General features: G+C 48.0%; 1 protein-coding gene, 1 long non-coding RNA gene and 1 other non-coding gene across 3 annotated transcripts in view; 1 reads left to right on the top strand and 2 right to left on the bottom strand.

Annotated features, from left to right (window-relative positions):
* TBCE (tubulin folding cofactor E) overlaps window positions 1-22,124 on the bottom strand; it is a 622,247-nt gene that overhangs the window by 366,697 nt on the left and 233,426 nt on the right. The window lies entirely within an intron of this gene.
* Window positions 169-5,021, top strand: LOC132685490 (uncharacterized). Its single transcript, XR_009613144.3, has 2 exons — window positions 169-2,591; window positions 4,090-5,021. It is a non-coding gene; the product is annotated as an uncharacterized LOC132685490 (long non-coding RNA).
* Window positions 8,601-8,702, bottom strand: LOC132685670 (U6 spliceosomal RNA). Its single transcript, XR_009613259.1, has one exon. It is a non-coding gene; the product is annotated as a U6 spliceosomal RNA (small nuclear RNA).

The following is a 22,124-nucleotide window of genomic DNA, read 5'->3' as shown; positions in this document are numbered from 1 at the left end:
CCACCCACTTTCTAGCACGGTGTATAGCAAATAGTAGCCTCTCGATAAATGTGTTGAGTTGAGACCTCAAGTTATCCTAGGGAGGTTCAAAGAAGCATAAGTCCTTGGTTGTGGTCCACAGGCCTATTCACAGCTAATAATGGTCAAAGAGAAAAACCTGACAGGGACCCAAGAGACATACAGATCTTTTCTCCCCTTTCCCAGGGTGGTTGACTGCTCTTGAATGTCCTTTTTCGAAAAGAAGAGCTGAGCTTGATTTGGCTCATTTACTGACCCTGAGCCTCCCTGGGCTTTGGGAAGGAAGCAAGGATCCGATAGGATGATGTAGCCGAGAGCCCTAAGTGAACATAGGGGGCACTGGGGGTCTCCACGCCGGTGAGCGCCTGTCCTCTCTGTGGGTGATGCGTGAGAGTGATGTAGGCCTCCGCGCACGTGCGCAGAGCTGTTTGTAGGGGCAAAAGGGCCGCCCTGGAGTCCCGGATGCGGTTTCAGTCTGCAGGGGGTAAGGGCGGTGGCAGCTGTGTTTGTTTACCGGGGCGATAGCCGAAGAAGGTGACAGCACTCCTTTGGGGATGTCTAAGATTGGGTATGTGATGGAGCCACAAAGTTGAGGCCACAAAGGGGACTCCATTTTGGCTCAGGGCATTTGTCAGCAACTCCTGGGTGGGAGTGGGTGGTACTGGGAGCTGGGGGATGGGTGGGGTCACCGTAGAGCAGGCGGGTCTCCGTCCTGTGCTTCTCCAAGTGCGGGGGGCTGTCACACACCCCGTGAAGCCTGGGCACTGGTCACACTGTGAGCCTCGGCACAAGCCAGCAGGTGATGTATCAGCAACCTGAGAATGTGTGTGGCCCCGATCGGAACCAGGGCCGCATTGGAAGGAAGTGCACATCGGTGAGGGGCTCGGGCCCAGCAGCGGGCCTCTGCGGTGGCTGTGGGGGCCCTGAACAACACCTGAATGGACTTTATCCTGAAGCCAGTGTGTGTAACTCCTGCGATTAGCTAACCAGGTGACTCATTGCTTACACTTCCTGAGTCCTCAACCTTTTTTTTTTTTTCCCAGGAAGATCCTTATAAACTGGTCATAAAATACGCCGCGTGCTGTGCCAAATGCCTCTGCAGATACTTGACTCCATTCTGCAAGTTCAGATGGCTCACCAGGCTGCAGTCACCTTCCGCTGACTCTGCTCAGCTCGTGGGGTTCACCCGTGGCCGCAGCCTTTCTCCCTGACCCAGCTCTATCTACAGGCTAGACTTTGTTCTTTTGCCCATCCACAAACACCTTTACTCACTCACCCCTGCCCCAGCCGTTACTGAGCACCTACCGAGCCAGGCCCCCTGCCCACCCCCAGGTATATAAACCTAACTGAGGCACAGACCCCACCTTCGAGGGCTTGTGACAGCCAACCACAGGGAGGGAGCTAAGGGCTCTGAAAGAACAAATCCCTGGGCCCTCAGCACGGTTATCCATACAGACTTGCTCAGCAACTTTCATAGAGAAAATGCAGTAGCATCTGGCCTGTCATCAGTGAGTAATAAAATACTTATTATACTTATAAATATACTCAGCCCCACTGAGGATTTTCCAGGACAAGTGCTATCTAGATGTGCCCTTATTATGATCTAAGACACCTAATGACCGCACAGGCTGATGCAAACATAATGATATTAGTTATTTGGTTAAAACGTGGCCCTGTGCAAGATTTTTTGTAGACCAGCCGTGCGGTGCAAACAGAACTTTCTTTTGAAGCCATGTTTTGGGTAGCCCAGTGAAATAGGAATACTGGAATCAAGATCAAGTGAAGAATGGGAACCTATCCCAGGTGCGTCTCCCACAATGCACCTCACCTGGGTAAACACACATTTGCATATCAACGTATGGATTACAGACTTCCTTTTCTGAGACCTAGGAGGTGCCCCGTTCCGCACGCAGGGGGTCCAACAGCCAACCGGCTCTCTCAAACCCGGTGCAATATGAGAACCAAGGACTCAGGTCTTCAGAGCCCCGGGGGCCAGTCCTACGGAGCAGTCCTTCGCTCTGCTTTCCCTAAAAGGAGGGGATTCTGCTTTGTAACTCACCCTGCCTTCACATGTGGGCCTGGCCTCCGGTCTCACAGGCTGCGCTGGCTTCTGCACGAGCCGGCCGGATTTTGAAATTACCTTTGGAGCCAGCCGTTATAAAAAGCCTGGTACTCAGAGGGGAAGAAAGGTAGTTTTGATGGTAGCTGATGAGCTCACCGGGTACGGATGGAACTTTTCAAACAGGCCAAATTAAAGAGCAGGCCTTGAGCCTGGGGCCTCACAGTGCTGCTGCTGCGAGGGGCAGGTGGGAAGAGTATCAGATGTGTGAAGTACAGGTGACAGGTAACCCGATCGCCGTGGCTGAGTCGCTGTGCGTGAGGCATGGCGGGAGGCGGTGCCGGTGGGGGCAAAGCCGCGCCCCTCTCATCTGTCTGCAGAGGGGCCAACAGGTTAACCCAAGCCTGTTCCTGCAGGGCTGACAGTGGCTGGTTGCAGCCGATGAAAGTGGATGTAAATCAGTGCGGTTTCCCCCGGTGGCAATAATGAACCCACGGAACCTCGCTGGAAGCAGGTAGTTTTAGGAGAATGGCGCTGGAGATGCTGGAGGGAGATTAGTGTTTCTCAGCTGTTGCAGCAGTTTGCACATTTCAGTGTGCATTCAGCTCCACCTCATTCCCATTAAAAAAAAAAAAAACAAAAAACCTCATAAATTAAATCGCTAGGCAGGGAAAATGGACTTTGTTTCGATAGAGGGTCTGGGATGCTGGTCTGCTCCGAGGGAGAGTGTGGAGGCCTGGCTCCCAGCTGGTGTCCTCAGTTTTCTGGCCTCACCGACTTCTAGAACACGTCCACCTCAAGGACCTGTGGTTCTACTCACTTTAACGAATCAGAGGACTTCCCGAGTTCTGGGAAGGCATCTCGTCCGTCCGCCTGAGCGGCAGCTGGTGGATGACATGTGATCCTCCTTTCCAGTTGCTTGGGGTACAGGACTGGCTCCTCGAGGCCCTCTGCATGCGGGCAGCTGGCCCAGGATTACAGGCGGTGGGATTATTTTGGGGGACTATGTGGCCCAGTGAACGAGTGCTCTGAGAGTGGCCCCTTTGTTTTGGTCATTTTGGTCCCGGCATCTAGGATGAGGTGCTCAAGACCCAAGAACCATCTGTGGAAAGAGGGAGGAAATAACAGGAGGAAGAAACCGAAACCTACCAGCCCTCAGCTTAAGTCCAGTTCTCTGTAGCTTTGCTCATTTCCATCAAGCACCGGGATGTGTCTTTAATGGGTCCGTAACACCCCCTCAAGAATATCAATGAGGGAAATCAAGTCCGTTACCTGCACTCTGTTCATCAGGCCATCCAGCACAGAGCAGGGATGGCTCATCTCCTGGGCGATGATGGCCTTGCAGAGAGAGCTCGATTTCCATCATGCCCCTTTGGGCGCCTGTGCCCTTCCCCCTCCTGGCGGGTATGCTTGGCAGGGGTCAGTACGGCTGATCCTGGGGGTCTCAGAGACACCCCTTCCCTCCAGTCAGGCTTCTAGAAATCTAGACTTGACCCTAGTTTTCAGAGTTCTGGCATTTCCTTTCTTTGGACAAGGAGGCTGGGGGTGGGGGGGAGTTGGGGGGGGTGGGGGTCCTCCTGGTATGAGTGTGGTGAACTTGACTACATCAAGGTGTCCCAAAACACAGAGACAGATACCAAGTGTAATTATTATCTTAGAGCTACCATGAAGTTGAGTTCCACAGGAAAAGAGTATTAAAGTATTTAAGCCTTATGTTTAACCATGAAATGAAAAGACTACTTCCCTTTACAGGAATTTGAAGTCTTAGAGGTCAGCCGGTGCTGTGGACTGCCTGCATGTTTGTGTTCCACCCCCCACCCCTACCCCGGGCCCCCCAAATTCATATGTTAAAAACCTAACCCTCAATGGGATGGTGGTAGAAAGTGGGGCTTTGGGGAGGTGATCTGGTTAAGAGAGTGGAGCCCTCATGAATAGGTTTAATGCCTTACAGAAGAGACCCCACAGAGCTCTCTCACTTTTTTTTTTTTTTTTTTTTTTTTTACCCTGTGAAGACCGAGTAAGAAGGCACCATCTGTGAACTGGGAGGCAGACTTTCACCAGACACTGAGTCTACTGGTGCCTTGATCTTGGATTTCCCAGCTTCCAGAACTGTGGGAAATAAATGTTTGTGGTTAATAAGCCTCCTAGTCTATGGTACTTTTGTTATAACAGCCCGAATGGACTAAGCCACAGCCCCGCCAGACTAATACCATAACTTTAGTTCCAAAGCAGATTAAAATGAAATCCCTCAGAGATCGTTAAGTGTGTGTGTGTGTGTGTGTGTGTGTGTGTGTGTGTGTGTGTAGTATAAACATGTGGCAGCAACACCTCTGTGTCATATGCACAGACATCCTTTGTCACCCACTAAGCACTCTGGGGAAGGACTCAGATAAAATGAAGAGCTTTGAGTTCCAAGTTCTGTCTCTGGCCTTGGAATGTTCAAAGGCCTTCCCAGCTGTTCTGTGTTCAAGGGTGGCTTTCAAGAGCTGGGAGGGTGGTTGGAGCTACTCCTGGGTTTCTCTGAGCCCCTCAAAGAACACTCTGAGTGCATGGAAACCGTCTCCACACTACCTGCAGCAGATGCCATGGTGCTGAGGAACAGTGGCAAAGCACGAATTAAAAAGAAGGATTCTGAGCTCAGAAGTAAACCCTCACGTATGTGGTCAACTAATATTTGATGAGGGAGCCAAGAACACCCAATGGGGAAAGGATCGTCTTCAACAGGTGGTGTTGGGAATACTGGATAAACACATGCAGAAAGATGAAATTGGACTTCCGTCTTCCACTCTGCACAGAAATTAACTTGAAATGGATCAGAAGACCCAAAACTGTAAGATTCCTGGAAGAAAACATAGGGGAGAAACTCCTTGACATTGATCTTGCCAATACTTTTTTGGATATGCACAAATACAAAAAAAAAAAAAAAAAAAGCAAAAATCAACAAGTAGGACTGCCTCAAACTTAAAAGCTTCTGCACGGCAAAAGAAACAATCAACAACATGGAAAGACAACTTGTAGAATGGCAGACAATGTTTGCAACCCATGTCTCTGATATATCCAAAATTTATAAAGAATTCATACAACTCAGTGACAAAAAAATCCCCTAAACGATATGATTTAAAAAATAGGCAGAGGAACTAAAGAGATGTTTTACCAAAGAAGACATCCAAATGGTCGATGGGTACGTGAAAAGATGCTCAACATCATTCTTCATCAGGGAAGCAAATCAAAACCACAATGAGATACCACCTCACCCCTATTAGGACGGCTAGCGTCAAGAAGACAAGAGGGGACAAGTACTGGTGAGGATGTGGAGAAAAGGCAACCCTTGGGCACTGTTGGTGGGAATGTAAATCAGTGCAATCACTGTGGAGATTCCTCAAAAATAAATTAAAAAACCAGAATGATTCAACAGTTCCATCTCCATCCCCAAAGAAATGAAAACAGCATATTGAACAGGTGTATACACTCCCGATGTTGATTGTAATATTATTAACAATAGTCAAGGTATGGAAACAAGCTATGTGCCTGTCAACAGACGAGTGGATAAAGAGCACACACACACACACACACACACACACACACAAATATTATTCATCCATGAGAGAGGAGGAAATCTTACCATTTGAGACAACATGGATGGATCTCGAGGACATTATGTGGAGTGAGATAAGTCAGAGAAAGACACCTACTGTATAATATCACTTATATGTGGAATCTAAGAACGCCAAACTCCTGCAAATAGAGTGAAATTTGGTTCCCAGGGGTTGGGGTGAGGCGGGGGAATAGGAGCGAGGTTACTACTAGCAGATAAATAAGTCCTGGGTATCTAATAGTACAGTGACTATAGGCAGCAATATTGTATTTATCAGACTTTCTAAGAGATTATATCTTAATTGTTCTTACCACAAAAAACCAAAACATAATTATGTGACATGATGGAGGTGCTTAATACAATGGCGATCACATTACAATATGTAGGAATATCAAATCAGCGTGTTGTACACCTTAACCGTACACAATATTGTATGTCGAATATATCTCAATAAAAAAAAGAAGCATTCTGTACACTTGGCCTCCAGCCCCTAAAGTGTAGAAAGCCAGGGCTCTCATTGTTCCCCTGAACTGTGATCCTGACAGGTCGCCAGGAGCCCGGCACCCCGGCTGACACCCAGTTCCCAGAGACATTGTGCATGATGGTGGAATCACATGTTGCCCCTGTCCCAGCTTCTTGGGACCCTCCATAGATGGGTCTTGGTGTGGTGACAGGAACGGTGGGAATGCAGTCATTCTGAGGTTGAAGAATTTCATTTAACACACAATAAACGTTTGTTGTGCGTCTTCCTTGTGTCAGACGCTGTGTGATAACACTTTTATGTTTCTTCCATTTAATCCATGTGATAATCTGTGAGATAGGAATTCCCTTCTCCATGTAAGAGACAAGGAAACTGTGCACAAAGGGCCAAGAACATAACTGGAGAGGGGCCGAGATAGTTCTAGAATATCCATCCGTTGACATCAAAGTAGTATGTATGTGAGTATGTATAGATCACCTCATATGTGACCGCGGCGTTCAGGTGCTCAAACATTTGCCTTGGTTCCCTTTTCCTCTAAAATCTGCACTGTGGACTGTGTCCCTATGTCCTTGAGAGTAGAGCCCGCCCCTGGGAGGAGCTGGGAGACTGTGACCCCACTGGGGCCTGGTGTAGGGCTCCAGGGAGAGTGGCCAGGTTTACCAAACAAAAATGCAAGATGCCCGGTTAAATTTGAATTGAGTTTCAGATAAACCACGGATATTTTCTTTTTAGTATGAGTATGTCCCACGCAATGTTTAAGATATACTTACGCTAAAAAAAAGTATTCCCTTGTTTATTTAAAATTCGAATTTAACTCTAGTTCCAGATGAAGCTTGCAGTTTGGTCTAATGCTGAAGGGGGCTCTGTTTGCAGAGGCTGGGACTGGATTTAGCTTTGCTCACGAGCTCTGCAGGCTGTCCACAGCTCTTTCTGAAATCAGTCTCACCATCTACACTCAAGGTCACAAACTGGCAACTTGGGCAGAATCTAACCAGCTATGTTTTGTTTAGCTGGCATGATGTTGATTTTTTAAAAAATCAGTTTTTGAAACCAGGAGCTTCTACATACAAATCTAAATGTCTGACCTCCTTTTTAAATTTTAATTCCAGGGTAGTTAACATAGTGTTACATTAGTTTCAGGTGTGCAATGTGGTGATTCCACAATTCCTCACATCGCCCTGTGCTCACAAGTGCCCTCCTTAATCCCCGTCACCTATTTCCCCCATCCCCCGCCCCCTCTGGTAACCATCAGTTCGTTTTCTATAGTTAAGAGTCTGTTTCTTGATTTGTTTCTCTTTTTTCCTTTACTCACTGGTTTTGTTTCTTAAATTCCACATATGAGCGAAATCATATGGTATTTGTGTTTCTCTGACTTATTTCACTTAGCGTGATGTTCTCTAGGTCCATCCATGTTGTTGCAAATGGCAAGATTTCATTCTCCTTTATGGCTGAAAAATACTCCGTTGTATATATATATGCCACATCTTCTTTATCTGCTCATCTATTGAAAGAACACTTTGGGCTCCTTCCGTAACTTGGCTATTGTAAATAATGCTGCTATAAGCTTAGGGGGTGCCTGTATCCCTTTGAATTAGTGTTTATTAGTTCATAGGGTAATTCCATTTTTAACTCCATACTGTTTCCCATAGTGGCTCTCCACATCTTCACCAACACTTGTTTCGTGTGTGTGTGTGTGTGTGCGTGTGTGTGTTTAATTTTAGCCATTCTGATAGGTGTGAGCTGATATCTCATTGTAGTTTTGATATGCATTTCCCTGATGATGAGTGATGTGGAGCATCTTTTCACACGTCTGTTGGCCATCTTGATGTCTTGTTTGAACAAATATCCATTCATTTCTTGCCCATATTTAGCTGGATTATTTGTTTTCTGAGTGTTGAATTGTATTCGTTCTTTATATATTTTGGATACTAACCCTTTATCGGTTATGTCATTTGAAGATCTCTCATTCAGCAGGTTGCTTTTTAGTTGTGTTGATGGCTTCCTTTGCTGTGCAGAAGCTTTTCATTTTGATGTAGTCCCAATAGTTTATTTGTGCTTTTATTTCCCTTGCCTCAGGAGACACGCCTAGAAAAATGTTGCTCTGGCTGACGTCAGAGACATTACTGCTTTTATTTTTGTGTGTATGATGTCAGCAAGTGGTCCAGCTTCATTCTGTTGCACGCAGCTGTCCAGTGTTCCCCGACACCATTTGTTGGAGAGGCTCCTTCCCATTGGATATTCTTTCCTGTTTTGTCAGAGATTAACTGGCCACATAACTGCGGGTTTATTTCTGGGTTCTCTATTCTGTACCATTGATCTGTGTATCTTGTGTCGGTACCATACCGTTTCGATTGCAACAGCTTTGTAATATAGCTTGAAGTCTGGAATTGTGATGCCTCCAGCTTTGCTTTTCTTTTTCAAAATTGCTCTGGCTACTCGGGGTCTTTAAAAACCTGGAACACTTCGTGAGTTTGCAGATCATCACTGCACAGGGCCAGGCCAATCTTCTCTAGATCGTTCCAGTTTTAGTGTATGCGTTGCCAAAGCGAGTACTAAATTTCTGACATTCTTTAAAAAACCAGATCTGCTATGCTGGGCCCTTAAGACCACGTGGAAGCAGTCGTCTGCAGCCCAGCTCTAGCACCCCTCTAAGACAGGGCATGCCCTCACCAGTGTGCCCCATTCCCATCCCCATCCCCATGGCTCCCTCTGGTCACATCCTACCCACTTGATTCACTTCTACCTCTCCAGCCCCTGCAGGCATGGAGTGTTTGACTCCTGATCTACACTATGTGCCAGAAAGTCTACTTCTAATACAGCAAAAATACCCAGAGTCTTCACTGAACCGGCCCCACCCATTTCTGCCATTTTATTGCATCTCCCTCCGGGCCCCCTCCCTCCAGGCACTGATGTTCATGCACTGGTCGCTGGTTGTCCCCTCCTGCCAGGTTTCATGTCGTCCCACCCCCCCAAGGAATGCCAGCCTGACCCCAGAAGGCCAGCCCGTGGGCATGGCTTCCCTCAAGATGGTTCCAGGAAGCCCTCCCCAACTCCCAGAATGCCTCTGTTGCGCACACAGAATCACACTGCCACTTAGTTGAATTTCTTCGTTGTACAGATTAAGAAATGGAAAATGTGACTTTCAAGAAATTGCACGCAACTAAAACTGTGTAAAACTGTGACTGGAACTCAGGCAACAGGGACGTGAGAATTTCTCACCAGACGGCGTTCTATTCGTGAGGATCTGGCCTCGGTGCCCCTCACGTCTCTACTGCAGGGCAAAGCACCGCATGCATAATGAGTGCTTTCAGACTGACTGCCTGATTGACTACTCACTCAGTGCTCCTGGCAAAGCCGTTCTCACTCTGTTGAACAAATATCTTTATGCATCGCAGTCTCTAGAGCTGAGATCAGGGGAAACTCACTGTAATCTTCAAATCGTTGAGCAATGCCTTGAAACCACTGGACGTGATATAAGGATCTAGGAAGACTGTCCCCTGTTGGCATGTGGAAAGGAGGAAGGGGGTAGAAAGCAGGAACTCCAAGGCGCTGTGCTAGGGATTTTAGTTTTGTTTTCTACTGCCTGCAGCCAAATGTTGCTCAGTGCCTGGTTTATAAATAAAGTTTTATTGGAATTCTATCATACTCACTGCTGTATGGATTGTGAATGGCTGCGTTCATGCAACAATGGCAGGGTTGAGTAGTTGCAGCAGAAACTGTGTGGTCTGCCGATCCTAAAATATTTACTGTCTGCCTCTCTACAGAAAAAGTTTTCTGAACCTTGATGTAAACCATTCAGCAGCCCTCGGGGGTGGATGTTACCGTCCTCATATAACCGAAGAGGAACCCGTGCCTGCCCCGAAGTGTGGTGGGATAGAATTCACTTCTTTGATTCCAAAACCCATCATCACTTGACCAGTCACCCACGGGATAAAGTCCAAATTTCCTAGCAGGGATCAAACCCGCTTATTTGGCCTCTCCCTCCCGTGCGCCCCTCAGGCCAGCAACTTTGAACTCCTTGCTGGTTTCCAAACATGCTGTGCAACTTTATGTGTCTGTATCTTTGTAAACGATGCTTCCTTTTCACCAAATCCCCAACCTCTTTTTTTTATAAGTGAAATCCCTTCAGGATGCATCTCGAATCTTACCTCCTCGGTGGAACCTGCTCTTTGTCAGACGGTTAATGAGAACAAGAGCCAACGGGACTAGTATTTTCTTTGAGCCGCGGACGAGGCTGGCCGCTCTGCTGTATGTTCTATTTAATCTTTTTCTAACAACCCTATGAGGCAAGCCCTGATAGTCGCATTTTCAAGGGGCGCACCCAGGTTGAGAGAGGTTAAGTAACTTGGCCAAAGTCCCAGAGCTAGTAAGGTTTGGACCCAGGATTTGGCCCGGGTCTGTCTGATGTTGGAGTTCAGCTGTTATCACCATGCTATACGCAGTATCCGTTTTCGGCTCTCATGGTTTCTCCTGAGGACCTGGCTTTATAGCATTTGCTCAGCCTTGTGTGACAGTGTCTGTCTCCTGGAGGCTGGGAGGTCCTGGGGGACAGCGAGCACATCCATTTACAACTCTGGAAGCTGGCACATGGCGGTGACTCAGTAACTGTTTGTTGGGAGAATGATGGCACCTTGTCTTTACCGTGCCAACCCTGAACCTCATCTTACTGTTCTGTTCATGTTATTTCAACAGCATTTAGCCATTCAGGGAGACGAGCTCTCCCCTGGTCCCTTTCTGTTGGTGTCCCCATCCCTCTGCTTCTGTGTGGGCCGTGTGCAGTTGACAACCCAGGCCCATTCTGGCTCCGCGCTCAGACTTTGCTTTGGTCACCTGGTATGCATTTGTCAGCCTTTGAAAAAAGTTCTTGTTTCATCCATAGTTAAGTAAAAGTTCACAACTGTGAATAAGAGATTGGCTAAAAGTAGCAGAGGCAAGATGACTCCTTTTCCCCCCACCGTCTGCCTTCCTCCAGAAACATCCCCCCAGTTCTGAGCAGTCAGTGATGTGAGTCCACACACCCTTACAGGCTTACTCGGACTCCAGAAAGGGAAGCGTGTTGAACTATCATTACTCACTGATAAATAATAACAGCGGCAGGAGCAACAACAACATCCCGACCGTAGGCAGTCGGCACATTTCGTGTTGCCTTTTCCGCGATGGGAGCCGGGGTGTAGGTGGAGTGCTGTCCCTACCCTCTCGTGGCTGCCGGCCCACCGCAGCATGCCGTGGTCAGGGATCTCAGCGGAGGGGCCCCAGCCAGCCTTGGGGTGGGAGGCTCAGGGAAGGGCCCTCCCGGGAGAGGCAGGATGGAAGGTGGCAGCGGGAGATTCGCAGCATTAGCCGGAGTTTGGAGCAGACAGCTGTCGCTATGTCTGGGACAAGTGACAGCGAGGAGCATTCACATGCAGGTCCCCTGGTGCCCAGCCTGCTCCCTGAAGGCTCTGAATTCAGAGGAGTGGTGGAGTGGGGGTTACCTCCGAGGCACAGCCACCGTCGCCCAGGCCCCTACTGAGGGGATCTGGAGACCACCGAGGGGTGGGACGGTGCACACCAGCCCTCCCCGGCCCCCGTTTCCACCCCCCTCACATCCAAACGACTGGCCGAGTCAGGGAAGATGGTTCTATCCTGGGACTGAACGAACGAACCGTGTAAAGAATCCACTGGCTTCTGTTGCCTTGCATTTTGAGGGAGGTTCCAAACAACGGTCACCTAAGGGATGTATCTGAGCAGCCCTGTGGTAGGGGATGGAATTATCGACCAGCTTGACAAGTGATCAGGATTTCTGGAAGAGAACCAGCTGTTCTGAAGGAGCCGTCTCAGTTGGGCTTTGCCTGCCGGAGCCTCGCCCAGGATGCCTGGAGGAACCGGAAGGTCCCAGGTAGCATCAGGGTTTGGCCGCAGGTCCAGGGAGGGCCGCACCATGGCCAGCATTGCTGCCGTCAGCAGCAGCCCTGAGACAACCCTGGGAGGAGGCAGGGAGCCGGTCATCTTGTTTCCTCATCTTGGTTCGCTGCTGCTTTGCCATGAGACCGACCGGAGGCAAGGGGCGTTCAGCCTGGGCTGTGCCACCTGTGGCCCGACTCCCTCACAGGATGTCGGAGGACACACGGCTTCACGCACGTGGCCATGTTTTGAATGGTTCATAAGAGCCCCGGACGTGTGCTATCGATCCATTCTCTTGTGTTCCAGGACCATGGGAAGGGATGCAGTGACCGGGGTCTGGGCTGGGTCCCGGCTGATGCATAATCCTGTCCCTGGCATCTCTCCACGGGTTTCCCACCCTCCCTGCTTTTGAGGGGCGGGGCGGGGGTGCTGGGTGTTTCTCGTTCAGCATTCCTGGTCCTGGTGATAGCAGGGGTCGTGAATTATGGACGCAGCAGCAAATGTTTTTAATCTCCCGTGAAACAAAAGCAGTGTGTTTTCTGCACCAGGGGCCGAGGGTGAGGGAACAAGCAAACAGCTGCTCCGATATGGCGACCTCAGGCTGACGTCAATGAGAGTCAGTCCAGGCCAAGGGCTCCGCTCAGGAAGCTTAAAAGTGATACCGAAAACAAATTTGCATTTTTTCCTTTCACGGGAACTCAGCTATTCTCAGTTCCACTGAGATGTTTTCACCAGCCTTTGCCACTAACTCGTCTGCTGAACAAACAGGGCCTGCGGGGTCACTGGAATGCAGCTTTGCTTTTTGCTTTCTCCTTCCCCTTTAAAGTGTATTCAGCGGGATGAATGTTCCCTGGCCCTGGATGAAAACGCTGGCAGGCGCTGACTTCTCTGCTCCTCTTAGGAAATAGTCTGTCCTAAGGTCGCTCGAAATGGAAAACAGTCTCGATTTGGAATTTGAATGTCCAGGCCAAGATATTAGTCAAAACTGTAAACTTTGACATCTCATTCTCTCTGCTCCAGCTTTGCTTGTTTAGGGCTGGAAGGCTGCGTGGGAAAGGGGGCTTCGCTGCTGGACTCGTGCCCCCCTCTCCTTCTGTCCCCCCCACCCCGTGCCCACCCAAGGTGGGAGCTGGGTGGGGGAAGGAGTGGACAAGAGAAGGCAGCTCTTGAGTGGCGGAGTGGTGGGGGGGCGGGTGGGGGCTCTGAGCTGACTTTTCTCCCGTTGAGGCTGTTCTAAGGGCCCGGCCTCCTCAGCCAGGTGGAGGTCTCCCTCTTCTGGGTGGTCACTTGTGACTTTCTCCTCCATCCCTGGGGTTTACCGCCAGCTCCTTGCTGCTGGGGTCTCTGGCCCTCCAGACAGTCCCGTTGGTCAGGCCCCGCGTGGCTCCCTCCCCGAGTGGCCCCCCCCCCCCCCATCTGGCTCTCACCTGCTTTGCACAGCGCCTGCCCTGACAATCTCTGGAATGGAGGTGACCCCAACCCAAGGGCTCGCTCCTGGTCCCTCCACCCAAGCAGGAGCCACCTGCGTGTTGGTTCCCTGTGGTTGCTGAAATGAGTCACCACAGACTTGATGGCTTAAAAGAAAAGAAATGGACTCTCTCCCAGTCCTGAGGACACACGTCTGCAGTCAGTTTTACGGGGGCTGAAATCGAGTGTCAGGAAGGCCGAGCTCCCCCTGGAGGCTCGCAGGGACGACGTGCTCTTTGCCTCTTCCCGCTTGGTGGGGGCTGCTGGCGTTCCAAGGCCCACGGGCCCCATGGGTCGTCTCTGCCTCGCTGCTCACATTGCCTTCTCTCCGCGTGTGCTTAAAGCTGCCTGGGCCTCCTTCTTTTAAAGATACATGTACTTGACTTCATGGCTCATCTGGATGATCTAGGGTCACTTCTCCATCTCAGGGGCCTTCATCTAATCATATCTGCAAAGACTCTTTGTCCAAATAAGATCACATCTATGGGTTCCAGGGACAAGGCCTGACATCTGTGGGGCCTTTATTTGGCCCCCTGCATTCTGACCTTCTTCCTCTGGATTTCCGGGCTGGGAAAGGGCTCCAGCCTTTTCTGCCCTCAGCTGGAGGCAGTCACGTGGTAAGCTCTCTATGTAGCTTCCTGGAAACCCCCCCACATATTTGGGGTGAGTGGGTAGGCCCCCTCCTGACCTTCAAGGAGCACAGCTTTCTTCAAAGATACTTCTGTCAGAAACTCTTTTCTTAAAAGTCCTGTCCCTCAACAAGCTGATTTTTTTTTTTATGCTTTTTGGCAGCGGGAAGATTCAAGACTGCGGATCTTGACTGTCTCCTGTGAACACCTCTTCTTGCTTTGGAATTTCACCGTGGAAGCAGCGTGGTACCCGGAGTGTCACTTTTCAACATTCCGTTACCCTTGCAATGGAATTAATAGCGGTTGATGCTGCCCCAGGGCTGTGCCCTTCAAGGTCGCTCATGCACACTGTGGCCTGCGTAGGTTTCCCGTGGAAAGGCCCAGGGGGCCAGAATCTGGCCCACACGTGGCACCCTGGCCTCAGATGCCTCCATCTGTGGAGAGCATGGGGCTCCCTCTGTGAGTTCACATCACGGTGCACCGTGCTGCCTGTGATTCTCCTCTGCACCCTTCCCCCAAGTGCTGACCATGTCCCAGCCCTTATCCAGTCAGAGGTCTGCCAGTGAGAGGCTCGGAGAAGCAGATGCCTGCAGCGTGACAGTGGAGCTCTAGTGACAAATGATGCAGACTCACTTCAGTCTTTGGGTTTCCAACTTGCAGCTGGTGTGCTGATCTAGAAATTTCCTATTCTGTCGGTTAGCAGATTGTATTTGATAAGGGTTCACTGTGTGACCTAAGCCAAGATGGACAAGCTGGTCTGGGAGGAAAATATACTCCTCAGCTCTCAGAATGTGGGTCCAGCTTTTAGGGGGAAAGATGGAACAGATTTGTTTGGAAGGTTCTGGAATGTTCAGGTAATAAATCCTTTTATCTTCTTCTTCCACCTTAGCAGGGAAGACAAGTGGCCTGTCTTGTGGCTGCTAGACTAGGGGATGAAAAATCAGACCTGGGCTAAATTCCTAGAGACTCGGGTATGCTGGTTAGCACGAAACCCATTTGTTCACAGAGTTACCTGTGAAAACTGCCATTTATAGAAGAAGAAACTGACAAATATCAGTGAAGCTATTGTTCAGAATGTTCAATTTTTATTGTTCAGAATGTTCAATTTTTATTGTTCAGTCACGAAGGCCGAGATTGCTCAGAGATCTGTCAGCATGCCGTGATTTTTTTTTTTTTTAAAGATTTTATTTTATTTTGTAAAAGTAATCTCTACACCCAACATGGGGCTCGAACCCACAGCACTGGGATCAAGAGTCACGTGCTCTATAGACTGAGCCAGCTAGGCACCCTGTGGTTTTTTTCTTTACTGAAACATCCCATGCGCTTTTCTCCTTTTACCACCACAACCACCCTCATCAACGACTTGATAGAAAATTCGAGTCTTCTCATCATCTTTCCCAACTCACCTGATTCCTGATTCTCAGAGCCCAAAATGTTGTTGGCTGAGGTGGCTCAGGGGGTCTGTTCTGAGTGGGCACATCTCTTTTCTCCGTATAATTTTGGGGGAAACTGGGGGAGATTTGGGAACAGACTCGCGGCCAGGTTTCCTCTAGCGTGATGAGCCTGAAATATGTTACCTGGTGCCTTTGTTTGCCAGGACAGCCATGGAACACCACAGATGGGGCAGCTCAAGCCACAGAAATTAATTTTCTCGTGGTTCTGGAGGTCAGGGTGGCGGCAGACTCAGCTCCTCCTGGGCCTCTCTCCTGGCCTTGCAGATGGCCGTGTTCTCTATGTGTCTTCCCATGGTCGTGCCCCTGTGCGTCTGTGTCCTAATCTCTTCTCATAAGGACCCCACTCATATTGGATTAGGGTCCACCCACAAGGCCTTGTTTTACCTCACTCACCTCTTTAAAGATTCTGTCTCCTGGGGTGCCTGGGTGGTTCTGACTCTTGATTTAGGCTCAGGTCATGATCGCATGCTTCGTGGGTTCGAGCCCTGTGTCGGGCTCTGTGCCAACAGCTTGGAGTCTGCTTGGGATTCTCTCCCTCTCTCTCTGCCCCTCCCCTGCTCTCTCTCTCTCTCTCTCTCTCAAAAATAAACATTAAAAAAATAAAGACTATCTCCAGGTCTAGTCACATTCTGAGGTCCTGGGGATTGGGACTGAACACATGAATTTGGGGGGACACGATTCAGCTCATAACTCTTGGGAACCCTTGATCTAAGCTCAGCCATTCTGGACCGGACTGGGATGGACTCCATGGGAAGGAGTGGGCGGGGCCATACTTCCCTACTTACAGCCCCATTCCTACTCATGGCGCAATTCCACTGGCTTCTTTTCTTCCCTCTGATGGTCCTGCTCAAGCCTCCGAGCTGTTTCCCACACCAGCCCTGCATCAGGGGCAGGACTGTCCATGGCTCTGAGTGAGCATCCTTCTTTGCTCCTTGTAGACACACCTTTTCCTTCATAGGAAGAGGGAATCTCTCCAATTCCTCTGATTCTCCAATTCTCCAATTCCTGCCAATGGTCGCAGTCGAGTTAAAAATGAATACAAAGTCTGACCTGGGGGGAGAAGGAGCCACCATAGGACTTTGGGCAGACTAGTGAGAAGACAAGTTTGGGCATTATTCTTAGCGCCATTGTTCGATATGCCACCTTCTTCCCTTTGCTCCCCACCCCTCATGCTTGTCGTCTCAGGTCCCAGCAGGTGGTGCAGTGGAAAGAGCACAGGCTCCGGGGCAGCAGGCCTGGTTTGACTCATGTCTCTGCCATTTGTTAGTTGTGTGTCCTTGGCCAGGTTACCGAATCTTCTTGGGACTCGATTTCATTGTAAATAAATGGGGATAGAAATATTTGCCTTGCAGTGTTGTTGCGGGGGGGGGGGGGGGGGGGGCAGAATTACTTGAAATCATGCATGTAAAGTCCCCAATACCTTCTGTTAGGGGCTCAACTGTGCCCCCCAAATGCCTATGCTGAGACTCTAGCCCCCAGTTCCTCAGAATGTGGCTATTTTGAAGACAGAATCTTTAAAGCAGTAATGAAGTTAAAACAAGGTCATTAGAGTGGGCCCTAATCCATCATGGCTGGTGTCCTTATAAGAAGAGGCAATCACAGGACTCCTGGGTGGCTCAGTCGGTTAAGCATCTGACTTCGGCTCAGGTCATGATCTCACCGTTTGTGGGTTCGAGCCCCACATCGGGCTGTGTGCTGACAGCTCGGAGCCCGGAGCCTGCTTCGGATTCTGTGTCTCCCTCTCTCTCTGCTCCTCCCCCAGTCACACTCTGTTTCTCTCTGTCTCTCTCTCTCTCAAAAATAAATAATCATTAAAAAAAAATAAGAGGTGATCAGAGAGGGAAGAGAGAAGACACACAGAGAGAAGACCATGTGAGGACACGGGTGGTGGTGGTGGAGGGGAAGATGGTTATCTACAAGCCAAGGAGAGAGGGGCTTCAGAAGGAGCCGACCCTGCTAACGTCTTGATCTCAGACCTCCAGCCTCCAGAGCTGTGAGAAAACAAATTTCTGTGGTTTCAGCCTCCTGATCTTTGGTGCTTTCGTACTTTGCCCTGGTTAGCTAAGATACCAGGTTTCAAGCTGATCACATTGGAGAAAACCTGGCCGTGAAGCTGTCCCCAGATCTTCCTCAGTTTCCCGCCAGGGTTATCAGAATAAGAGGGATGTACTTACTCAGAGCAGATCCCCATCCAAGCCAACAGCAGTATGGCCCCTGAGAATCAGAAGTAAGGTGAGTCGTGACCCCTTGATCTCAGACTTCCAGCCTCCAGAACAGTGAGAAAGTAAATTTCTGTTGTCTCAGTCCCCCAGTGTGTGGTGCTTTGTTATTGCTGCCTTAGCAAACGAATACACCTGGTATATGGACGATTTTCTTCCTTTACTTCTGCCCTCTTGCCCGTCACCACCCCTGATTTTAGAGCAGTCTTGGACTAGCCCTGCACAATTTGCAAACTTAAGACAGGATACGCATGCAAAAGGCTAAACGTAGAAAGAGACTCAGAGAAAAGGGAAAACAAAAGACTAGAAAAACATGTGGCACCTAAAACAAAAAGTACCTTAAAAATCACCTAAAAGTTGGCACCTTAAAAAAAGGTGAAAGCCGACTCTTGGCTCACGGTCGCGTCTCTTGGGTTTTTCGGAGGTTCCCTGCTGAGCCCCTCTCCCCACAGTTGTTGTGACCTGGGGAATCATCTGGAGCCTTTGCGGTCACTTGGAACCCCTGCTCAGTCTCTGCGCCCCAACTCGGGGAAAATCGACAGCTTTGCAGTTTTGTCGTCCAGTCCAAGAACGTGGGATCTCTCTTCGTTTGCTGGTTCTTTAAGATCTTTCAAGAAAGGCTTATCATTTTCTTCTATAAAGGAATGTACATCTTTTGTGATTTTGTACTTCTGAGCATTTTGTTTTTCTGTGCTTTCAGTAGTTTGAAAACCTACAGTTTGTTTTTGTTGCTGGTGCACTAAAAGGCGACTGATTTTTAAAAAAATGTTTATTTATCTTGAGAGAAAGAGAGAGAGAGTGTGTGTATACACACAGTGAGCTGGGGAGGGGCAGAGAGAGAGGGAGAGAGAGAGTCCCAAGCAGGCTCCGTGCTGTCAGCGAAGAGCCTGACGTGGGACTCAAGCCCACAAACCTCGAGATCATGATCTGAGCCAAAACCGAGTCAGAAAACTTAACTTGTTTTCCAAAGTTAAATCAAACTTGTATTTTTAATTGAAATCCATCTTGGATTCTGTGTTAGCATTTTCATACATTGTTAGATTTTTTTTTTAAGTTTATTTACTTATTTTTTGAGAGACAAAGATAGCTCAAGTTGGGGAGGGGCAGAGAGAGAGGGAGAAAGAAAGAATCCCAAGCAGGCTCTGTGCTCCCAATGCGGGTTTCAAACCCACGAAACCCTGATATCATGACCTGAGCCAACACCAAGAGCTGGATGCTTAACTGACTGAGCCACCCAGGCACCCCCATACATTGTTAGGTTTAATTTGCCAATTTTGGGGGGGGTGCCTAAGTGGCTCAGTTGGTTGAGCATCCACCTTTGGCTTAGATCATGATCTCATGGTTCGTGATTTCGAGCCCTCAGTCAGGCTCTGTGCTGACAGCTTAGATCCTGGAGCCTGCTTCAGATTCTGTCTCCCTCTCTCTCTGTCCCTCCCCTGTTCATGCTCTGTCTCTTTCTCAAAAGTTAATTTACTTTGAGAGGGAGAGAAAGAGAGAGAGGGAGAGAGAGAGAGAGCAAGAGAGAGAGAATCCCAAGCAGATTCCACACTGCAGCATGGAGTCCGATTTTGGGGCTTGATCTCATGAACCTCGAGATCATGACCTGAGCCAAAGTCTAGGGTTAGACACTTAACCAACTGAGCCATCCAGGTGCCCCTAATTTGCTAATTTTTTAAAAAGGATTTTAAATGTATATTCACGATCAATCCGGGGCTGTGATTTGGAGATTTCCCATTTGCCCTTCCAGATGTGGTCTCCCCTTGCCCCACCTGGTATGACAGTTATGAATTTCTTCAATGAATTACCTGGTTCAGAGTTGGGCTGGGCCAGTAGGAACCCTGGCAGGAGGCTGGAGGGAGGGAGGAGAGTGAGGTCACCGCAGGCTGGTTGTATCCTTTAATGGAAGGTCACCGGTCTTCCCAAAGTGCCTGCTCTATCCTTTTGGGTTCTGGTAGCTTCTCCCTTCCCTAGTTCCTATCCCAGGTGTAAGATCCTTTGTTATTCCCCTTCATCCACAAGTTGTAAACAAATCCTCCCCAAATTATCTTATTTCCTGCAGGGACTTTGACTGATGCAGCCCGTAACTCTCTTTTCTTGTAATATTCTTGCTGAGTTTTACAATCAAGGGTATAATAGCTTCATAAAAGGAAGTGGGAATGTTTCTTCTTTATGTTCTGGAATAGTATTGGTTGTTTGGTAGCACAAGTTAAAGCTTTGGTAGAACTTGCTGGTAAAACCGCCTGGACCTAGTGTTTTCATTGTGAGAAGAATTTTGCCTGCTGAATTCAGTTTCATTTGCGGTTGTTAGACTCTTAGTGCTTCCCTTCTCTTCCCTTCCCTCCCCTTCCCTTCTTCTCTTCTCTTTCTCTTCTCTTTTCTTTCTTTCCTCTTTTGTCTTTAGTTTTGGTAAATGTGGAATGCATTCATTTACAAAGTTGCCGGCATTTATTTTTTTACATTATCTTCTTACTAACCTTTTTTCTCTACGTTATGCTTAAGTCCCTTAACAATTAATACACTTTATTCTTTAGGGCAGCAAAATTGAGCAGAGCATTCCTGTACACGTGCTGTCCCCACACATGCACAGCTTCTGCCATTATCAGCGTTCCCTACCACAGTGGTACATTTGTTACAATCGATGAACCTACGCTGATACAATGTTCACCCCAAGTCTGTAGTTTACATCAGGGTTCACTCTTGGTGCTATACGTTCTATGGGTTTTGACAAATGTGTAATGACATTATCCACCATTATAGTACCACACAGAGCATTTTCACTGCCCTAAAAATCCTCTGAGCTCTGCCTGTCCATCCTTCTGCCATCAAATACTGGTAATGTAATTACTCTCCATTCTTAATAATTTTTATTTGTAGTCTTCTTTTTTCTTTATCAAACTTGTCCCAAGTTTGGCAATTTTTACTAGTCTTTATAAGACCCAACTATCAGCTTTTAAAATGTCATTGATTTCTCCTCTTTATTATTTTTTCTTTTGATTTCTTAGGTTATTTTTTTTTTTTTTCTTAATCTTTTCTCCTGAGTTAAAAATTTAACTCATTAGATTCCTGCCTTTCTTCCTTTTCTTTTCTTTTTTTTTAATGTTTATTTTTGAGAGGGAGAGACAGAGAGAGACAGAGCACGAACAGGGGAGGGTCAGAGAGAGAGGGAGACACAGAATCCGAAGCAGGCTCCGGGCTCTGAGCTGTCAGCGCAGAGCTTGACATGGGGCTTGAACCCACAGACTGCAAGATCATGACCTGAGCTGAAGTTGGACGCTTCACCGACTGAGCCACCCAGGCGCCCCTTTACCACTTTTAAGTGTCCAGTTGATATTGTTGTGTAACCAATCTCCAGAACTCTTGTCATCTTGCAACACTAAAACTTTATACCTATTAAAAAACAAATCCCCATTCTCCCCTCCCCTGGGCTCCTAGCAACCACCACTTGACTTTCTCTGTATGAATTCGACTCCTCAAGGTACCTCGTATAAGTAGAAGAATACAGCATCTGCCTTTTGGTGATTGGCTTATTTCACTTAGCAACGTATTTTCAAGATTCATTCATGTTGTAGCATGTTTCTGGATTTCCTTCCTTTTTTAGAGCTGTATATTCCAGTGTATGTATCTACCGCGTTTTGCTTACCCATTCATTTGCTGACGGCCACTTGGGTTGTTTCCACCTTTTGGCTATTGCGAACAATGCTGCTGTGAACACGGGTATATAAATATCACCTGGAGACCTTGCTTTCAATTTTTTTGAGTAGGTACCCAGAAGTGGAATTGCTGGGTCATATGGTAATTCTATAGTTACCATATATGGTAACCTATACATTTTTGAGGAGGTATTATATTATTTTCCCCAGTGGCCGCACCATGTTACCTCCCATCAAAGTGCACAAGGGGTTCCATTTCTCCGTATCCTTACCAACACTTGTTTTTTTCTGTTTTTTGATAGTAGCCATCCTGATGGGGGTGAGATGGTACCTCACTGTGGTTTTGATTTGCGTTTCCCTAATGATGAGTGATGATGTGCATCTTTTCATGTGCTTATTGGCCATTTATATAGCTTATTTAAAGAAATGTCTGTTAGAATCCTTGGCCCATTTTTAATTGGTTTTTAAATTTTTTAAATTGTTGACTTGTAGGAGTTCTTTATATAGTCTGGATATTAACCCCTTATCAGATATATGATTTACAAATATTTTCTCCCCATTCTGTAGGGTGGATTTTCTCTCTGTTGCTTTTACGTTGGGAAGGTTGAATACATTTCTTTTATCTGGTTAAGGTTCATATATTTTTTTTTTTTTAAAGAGAGAGAGAGT

This window comes from Panthera onca, chromosome D2 (assembly GCF_046562875.1).
Source record: "Panthera onca isolate mPanOnc1 chromosome D2, mPanOnc1 haplotype 2, whole genome shotgun sequence".
NCBI classification, from domain to species: Eukaryota; Metazoa; Chordata; class Mammalia; order Carnivora; family Felidae; genus Panthera; species Panthera onca.
This window is presented reverse-complemented; position numbering and strand designations above follow the sequence as displayed.